Raw genomic sequence first — 12,572 nt, 5'->3', positions numbered from 1 at the left:
TCCCATAAGGCTTAAAACAGACCAGCAACGGCATTTGGGCTTTGCTGGAAAACAACGTTGGTAGCTTTGTCTTCTTGAATTTAAATATTGGAACACTACTATCATGTCACCCCTAGTCCTTCTTTTCACTAGACTAGACAAGCCCAATTCCTGAACATCAACATTTTCTTTTATGGAGAGAGATACTGGTTGTACCAGTACCACTTTTAACAGTGAAGGTGTAAGTGAGTTCATTCTGTACAAGTATCCTTTGAACTTAATGAGGTAAGAGTTTAATAAGACATCTCATTAATAAAAATCTACAAAATACAAGTTACAATTATATGCCAAAATTACAGGTCATATTAGAGAGACGGGGCAAGAAATATAAATGTAAAGGAATTCCAGTGAATCTGAACGCTTCTAAAGGCAATATTCAGAATTCATTGAAATTCGCTGTCCATATATGAAAGCTTAAATCTCTCTTCACCTACTTATCCTCCACCATTTTTTTAAACTTATAAAATTCAAACGCTTCAAATAAGAATAGCTTAAATACCTACCGGTTTCTTGAGCCTAGTGCTAGAGAACTATCCGACAGAGCTCTAAATGAAATGAGTGCTTAGAAATAATTCACAGGCCAAAGTATTTTATTTTGAGAGAGAAATATAGAAGATACCTGACTTGATAACCCATCAGGCTTACACTGACCAAACAAATATTCTTCGATAGATCTCAAATCATCTAAAACCCAACAGATCTTGTTTATTCCTGCTCCTGGATAACCAGTTTTCAGTAATATATATCCTGAAGGTATGGAAGTTCCATTATCAAATGATAGTGAATAGTCGTCATTTTTTTTACTTCTATGAGTGGGTCTAAAATACCTCACAGGACATTTAAGACCATGGCCATCATCATGTTTTGTGCCAGCAAATTCTATACATAAAAATGTTATAAGCTTTTACTAGATGGAATCTACCCTTAGAATAGGAGGAGATGGAGGAGCAAAGGAACAGGAACCACAAAATTTATTTAACCCTCTAGGTTGAAAGTCTGGTTTAGCAGAGAGAAGCTTGTTTGTCTAGGAATGTTATATAAACAGAATCAGCTTCTTTTGCTCCTTGTTGGGGTCAATCTAGGGGTGAAATCGAGCAGGTTTTTATAGGTTCTGGAGAACCGGTAGCAGAAATTTTGAGTAGTTCAGAGAACCGGCAAATATCACCTCTGGCTGGCCCCAAAGTGGGGTGGAAATGGAGATTTTGCAATATACTTCCCCCAGGAGTGGGGAAGGAATGGGAATTTTGCAATATCCTTCCCCTGGAGTGGGGTGGGAATGGGGATTTTGCAGTAGCCTTCCTCTGCCACGACCACTAAGCCATGCCTACCAAGCCACATCACTCTCACCAAACCACACCCAAGAACAAACAAAAATTGAATTCCACCACTGGGACAATCCCCAAAGAAAGCTTCATTTGCAATTTTCCAGGGGAAAAAAACCCGCTCCCTACTATGTTCGTCATGAGGAAAGTATCTTATTCCAAAGAGAGCATCTGCTTGAAAAGTGGGAAATTTGGGGGAAAGAGTTCTCAAATCCTTTTGTCTAAAGGAACCCTGCTTGTTTACTAGTCATGCGTGTGATGTAATTGGCAGGATGTGAAAAGGCATATTTTGGATTCATAACTTGTTGTATCATTGTCTACACAAACAACTTAATTGTTCGTCTGTTGATAAAAATGTTATAAAAATTTTTTTTGAAGACAAAGATGACCTGTTGCTTATGGCCTATTAATATCTCAGTACAAAAATAATTTGGACATAAATATTGTTAAGTTCGGGAAGTAACGAGGCTGGAGACCAGGGTAGTGACAACAGCTCTTTAATATAGGGTGAACCCAGCAACAGGCTGGGGGGAAAAACCTCTCCTTTTATACAGTTCTGCTGGAGGCTTCGTCCAATCAGCAACGTGCTGATTTCCCGCTCAAATATTTAAAGGCACAACTGTTAATACATAACACTCCTCCCCTCCCAGAAAACACTTGGTCTTATTTACATATTTATTTACATGTTATTTTTCGACGTAGTCACGCAAATAACCTGGGCGTCTCCTAGTTCTTTCTGACCTCGCGGTTCAGTTCTGGGTGGTGTTTGAGCTGGTCGGAGGGCTGTTTTCTCCTCCCAGCTCTTTCTCTGGGCCATCGGGCTCTGGATTATTGGCCGACTCTTTTCTTGGCCATCCGGCCTTGGATTAATTTTGGAATTTTCCTTGCTGTTTCCCTCGGGGACCTGATGGCGTCGCTGGAACTCTGGGACCTCAGCTAAGTCTTGCGCCTCCCCCGGGTCATTGTCAGCTGTGGATTCAAAGTGGTATTGGTCATTACCTGTCTCTGTTGGTTGGGTTTGGTCAGTTATTCGTTTCCTTAACTGACCTATGTGGCGCCGCCACATTCGGTTGTCTGGTAGCTCTACCACATACGATTTTGGCCCTGTTACTCTTGTTACTTGTCCTGCGAGCCAACTAGGGCCGTCCCCATAGTTTCGGCCCACACCCGTCGCCTATGCTCATTTCCTTGTTTTTCTAGCTCCCCTTGTAACCCTCGGGTGTGTAATGGGGTTCAAGCAGTCAAGTGGGCACGGAGTTTCGTCCCATTAGCAATTCGGCTGGGCTTTTCCCAGTGGCTGTGCTTGGGGTTCTGTGCTGGACGGCTAGGAAAAGTCTATTTTGTTTGCCAGTCACCTGGCTTGAGCCTGGACAATGCCTCCTTAGCGCTCGGACGGGCGCTCTGCAAGGCCATTCGACGCAGGGTGGAAAGGTGCAGAGAGGGCATGTCGGCTGCCTTCCTCTGCCAGGTACTCTTCAAACTGCGCTGCCGTGAATTGGGGCCCATTGTCGGACCCCAGAGTGTCCGGCAACCCGTGAGTTGCGAATAGGTGGCGCAGGGTTGCGATTACTGCTTGGCGGTGGTGGACTTCATGAGTATGATCGCTAACCATTTGGAAAATGCGTCGACCACCACTAGGAGCGTTTGGCCGTGAAAGGGGCCAGCAAAGTCAATGTGGATTCTTGACCAAGGCCCTTGGGGCTTTTCCCATTCGCTGACTGGGGCTGTTGGAGGTAGCGGTCTGGACTCTTGGCAAGCTTGGCATTTCCCTACCCTCTCAGCAATCTCTGCGTCCATGGTGGCCACCATACATAGCTTCTAGCTAACCCCTTCATCCTTACGATGCCTGGGTGACCCTCGTGGAGGAGGTCCAATACCTTGCCCTTAACTTAACAGGAATTATTACACGATCACCCCATAACAGGCACCCCCTTGAGCCGAGAGCTCATCACGTTTCTTAACAAATTCTTTGAACCGTTAAGCGGCGCAATGACACCCTCTCTGTACCCAACCGAGTACAGTCCTTAACACAATGTCGGTATGATGCCGAGCCACTTCCTTTGATGTGACTGGGCCAGAGTCAACGAGTCAATAAGGAGGATGGGTGTCCCGGGTGGGGTCTTGATCGCCCCTGGCAGTGGGCATCGGCTCAAGCGTCTGCATGCCCACTTCTTTTCCCGGTCGATGCTGCAGCTTGTATGAGTAAGCGGCTAAAAATATAGTCCATCGAGTCAAGCGTGGCGAAAGTGCCACAGGCGTTGGCGATCGCCAGCCAGTAATCCCAATAACGGTCTGTGGTCAGTCACGATTTCAAAATTCCGCCCAAAGACATACTCATGGAATTTTTTGACCCCTGATACAATGGCTAATGCTTCTTTGTCTAATTGGCTGTAGTTCCTCTCTGGGGAGGACATCGTTCTAGAGTAGAACGCCATAGGGGCTTCTGTGCCGTTTGGAAGTCTATGGCTGGGTACAGCCCCACCCCATAAGGGACGCCATGAAACCAGCACTAGGGGTAGTGAGTCGTGATATTGGATGAGCAGGCTATCACTTGAGAGCAGGTTCTTTACTGCTTCAAAAGCCCTATTTTCTGACTTTCCCCAAGACCAAACAGTATTTTTCCCTAAGAGCCTATGCAGCGGTTCCATAGCAGTTGCTTTGTTCTTTAAAAGACCGCGTAAAATTAACCAATCCAGGAATGCCTGCAGCTCTGCTTTGTTTTTGGGCGCTGGAGCCTTCCTAATTGCCTTAACCTTGCTCTCAGTAGGGTGAATTCCTTTCTTGTCTATCCGGTAGCCCAAGAAATCGACCGATTCGACCCCTATCTGACATTTATTTGTCTTGACTTTTAATCCGGCTGTCGGAAAATGCTCAAGACCTTTCTTAACCGCTCCCCAATTCCTCCATGTTTTCCCTGAAATTAGGACATCATCAGTAGGAACTACCCTGGGAGCCCTTGCAGTAGTCGTTCCATCAGGTTTTGGAACAGCCCTGGTGCCACACTAACCCCAAATTGCAATCGGGTGCACTTGAATGCCCCCTGTGCGTCTGTCGTTTGGGCTTGGCTGTGCGGGCGTCTACTGGCAGTTGTTGGTAGGCTTGGGCCAAGTCTAACTTTGCAAAGACTTGCCCTTGCCCCAAGGAGTGCAATAAATGTTGCACTACGGGCGGTACAGCGCTTTTCTGTAAGGCTTTGTTAAGCGTCGCCTTGTAGTCAGCGCAAATTCTAATTGACCCGTCCGATTTGATGGGGTGACGATTGGCGTCTCCCACTGCGTGATCGACTGGCACCAAAACCCCTGATTTATGAGCTTGTCCAGCTCCTTATCAATTTTGGTTTTAGGGCAAAGGACTCTCCTCGCCTTAAGCCTAATGGGGCTACCTGGGGTCTAAGTTGAAGGAAATAGGGGTCCCCTTGTACTTGCCCAGGCAGTCCTTGAAGACATCTTGAACTCGTTAAAGAGAATGTCTTTCAAATTGCAGTCACTTCTGTAGATGCCAGTCACTCCCATGCCCAGGGCACGAAACCAGTCTAGTCCCAACAGACTGGGCAGAGTTCCTTCGACGATCGTGATGGGCAGGGTCTTTTGTGAGGGCCGTACTCGACTCGGACGGAGGTGGTCCCTCGAACAGGGATGCGATTCCCTGGTAGTCGTGCACTCGTAGCCGCTGTGCTTGCAGATGGCGCTTCGACGGACGGCAGCGACTTTGCCAGAGTGTCCCAGGACATGATGGTGATCGCTGATCCGTGTCTACTTCAAGCCTGCACCGTACTCCCTCGATCTTGGGCTTTGTGAAAATCTTCTTTTCCACTTTGGTTGAGGCGCGCCTATAATGACAGTCGTTTGGTTAGACTTGCGCCTTTCTTGTTTGAACCAATCGCGGGCCGCCTTTCCGGTTCCGGCTTGATTGGCCGATTTGAATTTTCGGCGGGAAGGTTGGGCGCTCTGCAAACCTGAGCTAAGTGTCCTTTCTTCCCACACCGCCGGCATGTTGCGTCTTTAAACCTGCAGCGTTGGCGCTGATGCTGCCCTCCGCAGCTTCCGCACTCGTCACGGTCCTCAGTGTCGCGTTTCTCGGTCCGGCAGACCCTTCCTCATCCTCGCCTCACCTTCGGATTCGGACTGAATCTCCTCCTGGTGTACTGGCGTTGGCTTTGCGCCGCCTTGGATTGAAGAGGCTTTGCAGGGTCTCTGCTGCTTTAGTAGACATTTCGTGTGCTCTGGCTTCGTCCAGAGCGGTGGCTAGTGTCAGGTTGCTCCTGGCTAGCAGTCGTCGCCGTGGCGGATGTCCTTGACCCCTCGGATGAGTTGCTCGAGTAGCACCTCGTCTAAGTCTCGGTATCCGCAGTCCTTGGACGCTCTTCTTAAAGCGGCCATGTAGTCTCCGATGGACTCGCCCTCCATCTGTCTACGTTCTCCGAATTCAAACCGCTGCACGTATTTGGACGGCGTCGGTGCGAAATGGTTCTTCATCAAAGTTTGCAGAGTCGGCCACGATACCGATTGTATCGGCGTTGGCTCTGCCAGGGCTTCCGCAATCTCGATTACCTCCGGCCCGCAATGGCTTAGGAAGTAAGCCCGTTTGCGGTTATCAGGGATCCCCTGTAGCTCGTTGGCTTCTAGAAAGCTTTCGAAACGGGTCATATATGTTCCCCATTTCTCCTTTCCCGGGTTGTACGGTGCGGGCGGCGTGTTTGCCATTTCCGCGTTTCTGCCCTGAGTTTGCTGGGTTCGGAACTAGCGTGCTGGGGTTAGCGTGCTTCAGCTCGGTTCTGGTTCCCCTTAGCCTCGAGATCCCATCCTCGTCGCCAATGTTAAGTTCGGGAAGTAACGAGGCTGGAGACCAGGGTAGTGACAACAGCTCTTTAATATAGGGTGAACCCAGCAACAGGCTGGGGGAAAAACCTCTCCTTTTATACAGTTCTGCTGGAGGCTTCGTCCAATCAGCAACGTGCTGATTTCCCGCTCAAATATTTAAAGGCACAACTGTTAATACATAACAAATATATATGGAAGTTAATAGCATATGAGGAAATTAGTAATACACTCTTATGTTATTTTATGTAGTGTATTCCAAGAACCAGTGTGATATAGTGGTTTTGGTGCTGGACTAGGGAATGTAATACCCAGGTCTTAATCCTCTTTTAGGCATGGAAGTCACTTGATGAGCTTGAGGCCAAACTCACTCCTAAGACATGTTAGGCTCTATGAATAACTAGCTGATAAACAAAACTCTCTCATTGCATCATGCTTTGGTAACTTCACAGTAAGAGCTAGACCAGTGTAGTGAAATAGCAGGCAGAACCTACAGCCATGTTGGGCAAATTTCAAGGACTGTTAGTGTATTCTTTCCAAGGAACAATTTAGGACTCTTCAACTGCTTTTAAAGATGTATTAAATAAGCTCCTGGTGAACAAAGAATGCCAGGACACTTTGAGATACCTGCAACATGATGACGTTATTTAGTGACAGAATGGACCTTCAACACATTATAAATGTATGTTAAATATGTAGCATTTACAGCAGGGGTGGATTCAGCCGGTTCGCATAAACCGGATGCTAATTTTACATCTGGTTTGCTGAATCGGTAGTGGCAAGGACTGGCTGGCCCCACCTACCTTTCCCCTTCCCTCTCAGGAATCTCCATGAGGCCTGTTTTGCATGCTAGGTAAGTGCAGCGCCCTTACGTAGGCTCTGGGAGGGTGAAAAATGGGCCTCCTGAAAGTTCCAGAAGTCTGGAAACAGGCCTGTTTCTGGCCTCTGGAAAGCCTCTGGAGCCCAGTGGAGGACATTTTCGTCCTCCAGGAGGTTTCAAGAAAGCCTCTGGAGCCTGGGGAGGGCAAAAAATGGGCCTCCATGAAGTTCTGGAAGTCCGAAAACGGGCCTGTTTCCTGGAGGGCCTCCAGAACCCATGGGAGGCTGTTTTCACCCTCCCAGAGGCTCAAGAAAAGCCTCCGGAGCTTGGAGAAGGCAAAAACACCCCCCTGCCATGGTGTAGGAGGCCAAGTAGGCCATGACCACCATGGCCACGCCCACCCAGCGATGCGGCAGAGAACCGGTTGCTAAAGTTTTTGAATCCCACCCCTGATATACAGGTCTCATTTTGTTGTTGTTGTTGTTGTTTTTACTCAGAAATAAATATGCCTCTTGCCTGATATGGATCAAAACTAGATGATGCAAAAGGAGATTTGCATTATTTATTTATTTATTTATTTATTTATTTATTTATTTATTTATTTATTTATTTATTTATTTATTATTATTTATTATTCAAATTTCTATACCGCCCTATCTCCCGAAGGACTCAGGGCGGTTTACAGCCTTATAAAACATAAAGTATAAAATAAATACATGTTAAAACAACATTTAAAAAACTTATTCCATTAGGCCAAATTTAAAACTATAGTTAAAAGTACAAAACCCCGTTTAAAATTAATTTTAAAATTAAACCCTAGGCCAGCCCTGCACAAATAAATAGATGTGTCTTAAGCTCGCGGCGGAAGGTTCGAAGGTCTGGAAGAAGACGTAATCCTGGGGGGAGCTCATTCCAGAGGGTGGGGGCCCCCACAGACAAGGCCCTTCCCCTGGGTGTCGCCAGTCAGCACTGCCTGGCGGACGGCACCCTAAGGAGTCCCTCCCTGTGAGAGCATACGGGTCGGTGGGAGGTAGTCGGTGGCAGCAGGCGGTCCCGTAAATAACCCGGCCCTATGCCATGGAGCGCTTTGAAGATGGTAACCAAAACCTTGAAGCACACCCGAAAGGCCACAGGTAGCCAGTGCAGTCTGCGCAGGAGAGGTGTCACGTGGGAGCCACGAGGGGCTCCCTCTATCACCCGCGCAGCTTACATACTGACCCACAGAAACCTCAGCCATGGAAAGTTACCCAATTTAGTTTTCTACACAGAAGGCATTGATCATTGCCCACTACCTTCAGGAATATTCTTCCACCAACACCCCTCATCTCCCTTCCAATGCCTTCTTCCTCTTCAAATGTGGATTGGGAGCAATTGTAGCGTAGGAAGATGCCTTTTCGTTCATGCTACTAGGCTATATATACAAAAGTGTATGAGTGTGCATTTCATATTGGTTGTTCTATTTTGTGGTTGACTTGTGTTATTTTTGTTACTGCATACAGGTAGTTCTCAACTTACAACAGTGGAGTTCCATCAGCCCCAATGAGCATGTGCATTACATTAGAGCAGTGTTTCTCAATTGTGTCCATTGGAAGGTGTGTGGACTTCAACTCCCAGAATTCCTCAGCCAGCCATGGAGTTCAGTAGATGTGAAAGTCACTTGGTCACTCCAGGTGCTGTAAAACCTAGTCACAGATCACCTTAGATAGGTGAAGTTGCTACATGAACATTTGGATGACCACGTGGAGGTTAGGAACTGAGATCAGCCTCCAGGCATGATGCTGCCTTCTTGTTTCTCTCTTTACAAACCCTAGAATTTCATTGACTAAACTGGAAGTGTATTTGTGCCAGAAAATTAGGCAATTAAAAATAATGCAAAACTAAGCATGTATTTTGCCATAAAACAGCTATGAGACAACTGTCTCCAGCTCTTTGTTTATCAGATAAATAACAGTAGAAAGAAGGAGGGTTTTGGGAAAAAAAAGAGAGATTTCATCATGCTTTTTGGCTGTCAGAGAGATCTAGTCTGACTACTGTATTTTTCCACTACAGAAATTAGCACTATACATTACTGGCATGTTAAGAAACTTGGAACTGTTTAAGAAAATCTCTGCCAAATCCGGAGCAGAGCATGTGACAAAAGATAAGAGCGGAACCTCTTGAATTCTTGATCGGAGTAATGGAAAGGGTTATTTCAACCTGGTAGTCCTCAACTTACAACCACAATTGAGCCTAACAATTCTGCTGTTAAGCACGACATACGTTGTGAATTTTGCCCCATTTTACGACCTTTCTTGCCACAGTTGTTGAGTGAACCCCTGCAGCTGTTAAGTTAGCAACAGGGTTGTTGAGTGAATCTGTCTTCCCCGCTGACTCTGCTTGTCAGAAGGTCACAAAAGGGGATCATAGTACCCCAGGACATAAATACGAGTCAGTTGCCAAGCATCTGAATTTTGATCACATGATCACGGGGATGCCACAATGGTCGTAAATGTCAAAAACATCCCTAAGTCACTTTTTTTCCAATTCCGTTGTAACTCTGAAAAGTCACTAAATGAACTTTTGTAAGTTGAGGACTACCTGTACAACTGCACATGAACACACCCTTCAAACATAGCCTATGGCTCCACATCCAGTGGTGGGACTCAAGTAATTTTTATTTTTTATTTTATTTGAATTTATATCCCGCCCTTCTCCGAAGACTCAGGGCGGCTTACATTGTGTAAGGCAATAGTCTCATCCATTTGTATATTATATACAGAGTCAATTTGTATTGCCCCCCCCCCCAACAATCTGGGTCCTCATTTTACCTACCTTATAAAGGATGGAAGGCTGAGTCAACCTTGGGCCTGGTGGGATTCGAGCCTGCAGTAATTGTAATTGCAGACTGCATTAGCCTGTTGAGCCACTTCCCAGCTTCTAATAATTTCTCCCAACAACCAGTTTGCCAAACTGCTCAGAAAGTTAACAACTGGTTCTCCCGAAGTGGTGCGAATTGGCTGAATCCCACCACTGTCCACATCCCATTCAGAAGTGACTTCGTTTTATTTATTTTACTGTTCCTTGATACCTAGTCGGCCTTATCAGGTAAACTAGACAAGAAACACGGCCAATTGCAGTTTCTGTAATTGCAGGAATTTGAGATATTGTACGATGAAAGCAGGAGTCATTATCTTTAATGCCTCCTAAGTTACACACTTTGCATTATTTTTGAACAGGCGTGCCATTAACAAATGGAACAAGAAAGCTTCTCACTGCCACCAACACTTGCTGAATTGCTTGTCCATGGTCCAAGATAGTTTAAAAAAAAAAAAAGAATAAAATAACTTTATTGTCACTTTGACTGCACACTAATCAGCATATATTAAAATTAAATTACATTGCATAAAGCTCTCAAAGAGTCTCCACCACTAACATAAACATAAACAAAAACACGACAAGATAATTACATACATACATACAAACAACATTATGCATGTAACCACATATATTATATGACACGGAGAAACAACACAGTCTAGTTCGGATGTATACATGTACATGGCGAGAGAAACAAATCTTGTGAGTTTACCAGATGGATGGCATAGGGAACAAAGCTGTTACAGAATCTGGTAGTCCTACTAGACATACTTTGAAACCTCCTCCTAGAGGGGAGCAACAGAAACAGACCATAAAGTAGGTATGTGGGGTTGCTAACAATGCTTTGAGCTCTAAGCACATAGTGCTTATAAGCAGCATCCTGAATGGCAGGAAGTGAGCTTCCTATAATCTTCTCAGCTGTCCTTACCACTCTCTGTATGGACTTTCTATCTGTGTTGTGTTTCACTATGGCACAAACAATTCTAGATGTGCCAGACCTACAGGGAGTCCTGGATGTACGAAATCAACTGAGTCCAAAATTTCTGTTGCCAACTGAGACATTTTTTAAGTGAACGTTGCTCCATTTTACAACCTTTCTTGCCATTGTTAAATGAATCACTGCAGTTGTTAAAGTCAATAACCACAGTTGTTATGTGAATTGGGCTTCCCCATTGACTTTGCTTGTCAGAAGGGCACAAAAAAGGGGATCACATGACCTTGGGATGCTGCAACCGTCATAAATATGAACCAGTTGCCAAGCATCTGAATTTTGATCACGTGATCATGGGAATGCTGCGATGTTCGTAAATGTGAAAAATAGTCATACATCACTTTTTTCAGTACCATTGCAACTTCAAATGGTCACTAAATGAACTGTTGTAAGTCAAGGACTACCTGTATTTGGCAGTGGCTATCATAGCTGGAGTGTTGCAGGATACTATTTATTTAGTTATTTGATTTTATCTCCACAAGAATCCTCTGAGATGGGTTGGCCCGAGAGAGTAACTGGCTCAGGGTCAACCAGCTGACTTTCATGCCTAAGGCAGGACTAGAACTCAATGTCTTCTAATTCCTAGACCAGCATTGTTGTGTCTTGCCCGCTCTCACAGCAGCCGGGGCCTTCTTATCTGCTCCCGAACACGGAGGAATGTATGCCTCCCGGCCCCAGTCCTGGCTCCATGCCCAGACAAGCTGAAGAGGAGGGGGCACCTCCCGGTCCCAGCCCTGGCTCCATGCCCAAGCAGGCTGCAGAGGAGGGAGCACCCCCCGGCCCCAGCCCTGGCTCCATGCCCAGGCAAACGGAGCAGCTAGACCCCTCCCCCTCCTCCACAGCATGTGAGCCTGAGGAAAGTTTATTTCCAACAGCTGCTGATTGGAGTGACCCTCGCATCAGAAGACTGGATAGGCGGAGGCAACAGAAGGAAGGGAGGGGCAGGCCTTAATGAGTGCTGAGTCATGGAGCCACACCCCATGGCCTATATAAAGGATCTGCTTTCTGGCAGTCTCTGAGTCAGGCAAAGTCGAACTTATCTTGCTGAAGTCACTTTCTGGTCTCCTGCCTGCTCTGAGGACTTTGCTAGGACTTTGGGCAGAGCTGCAGAGGCAAGCCTGATTCAGATTTCCCTGACCCGGCCGTCAGCGGAGGAGTGGGACACGACAAGCATCTTAACCACTAGACAGTACCAACTGAGGTAAAAGGAAACGTTTCCCCTGTCCAGTCATGTCTGATTCTAGGGGGTCAGTGCTCAACTCTGTTTCTTAGCAGAGGGAGCCCATGTTGTCTGGATTTCCGTAGTCATGTGAGCAACATGGCTATATGCCAAAGGTACACAGAACTAGTGGTAAGTTTCTACCGGTTCACTCCAAGTTCAGGTGAACCGGTAGTGGTGGTGGTGGGGGGCTCCGCCCACCCGCCTGAATGTTATCATGAATGCTTTGTGTAGGCGCAGAAGCGCGTGCGTGAGCAAAGTATGTTCCGAACTGGTAGCAAAGGTAAATGGAATCCACTACTGCACAGAACGTTTTTTTTTTATTGAAAAAGTTTTAACAAACAAAAACATTTTTCCCCCTTTCCCCCCCTCCCCCCCACAAAACCCCCTTCCCCTCCCTTCCCCCGGCTTCCCGGGTCAACGACAAGGTATTGTTATACATAAACCAAACATAGAGTAAAATTTTTCCTTCTAATCCAATTAACCTCATCCAAATCTTTTCATTTCC

Source organism: Ahaetulla prasina, chromosome 3 (assembly GCF_028640845.1).
Source record: "Ahaetulla prasina isolate Xishuangbanna chromosome 3, ASM2864084v1, whole genome shotgun sequence".
NCBI lineage: Eukaryota > Metazoa > Chordata > Lepidosauria > Squamata > Colubridae > Ahaetulla > Ahaetulla prasina.
The sequence above is the reverse complement of the archived record's forward strand: the minus strand, read 5'-3'. Positions refer to the sequence as shown.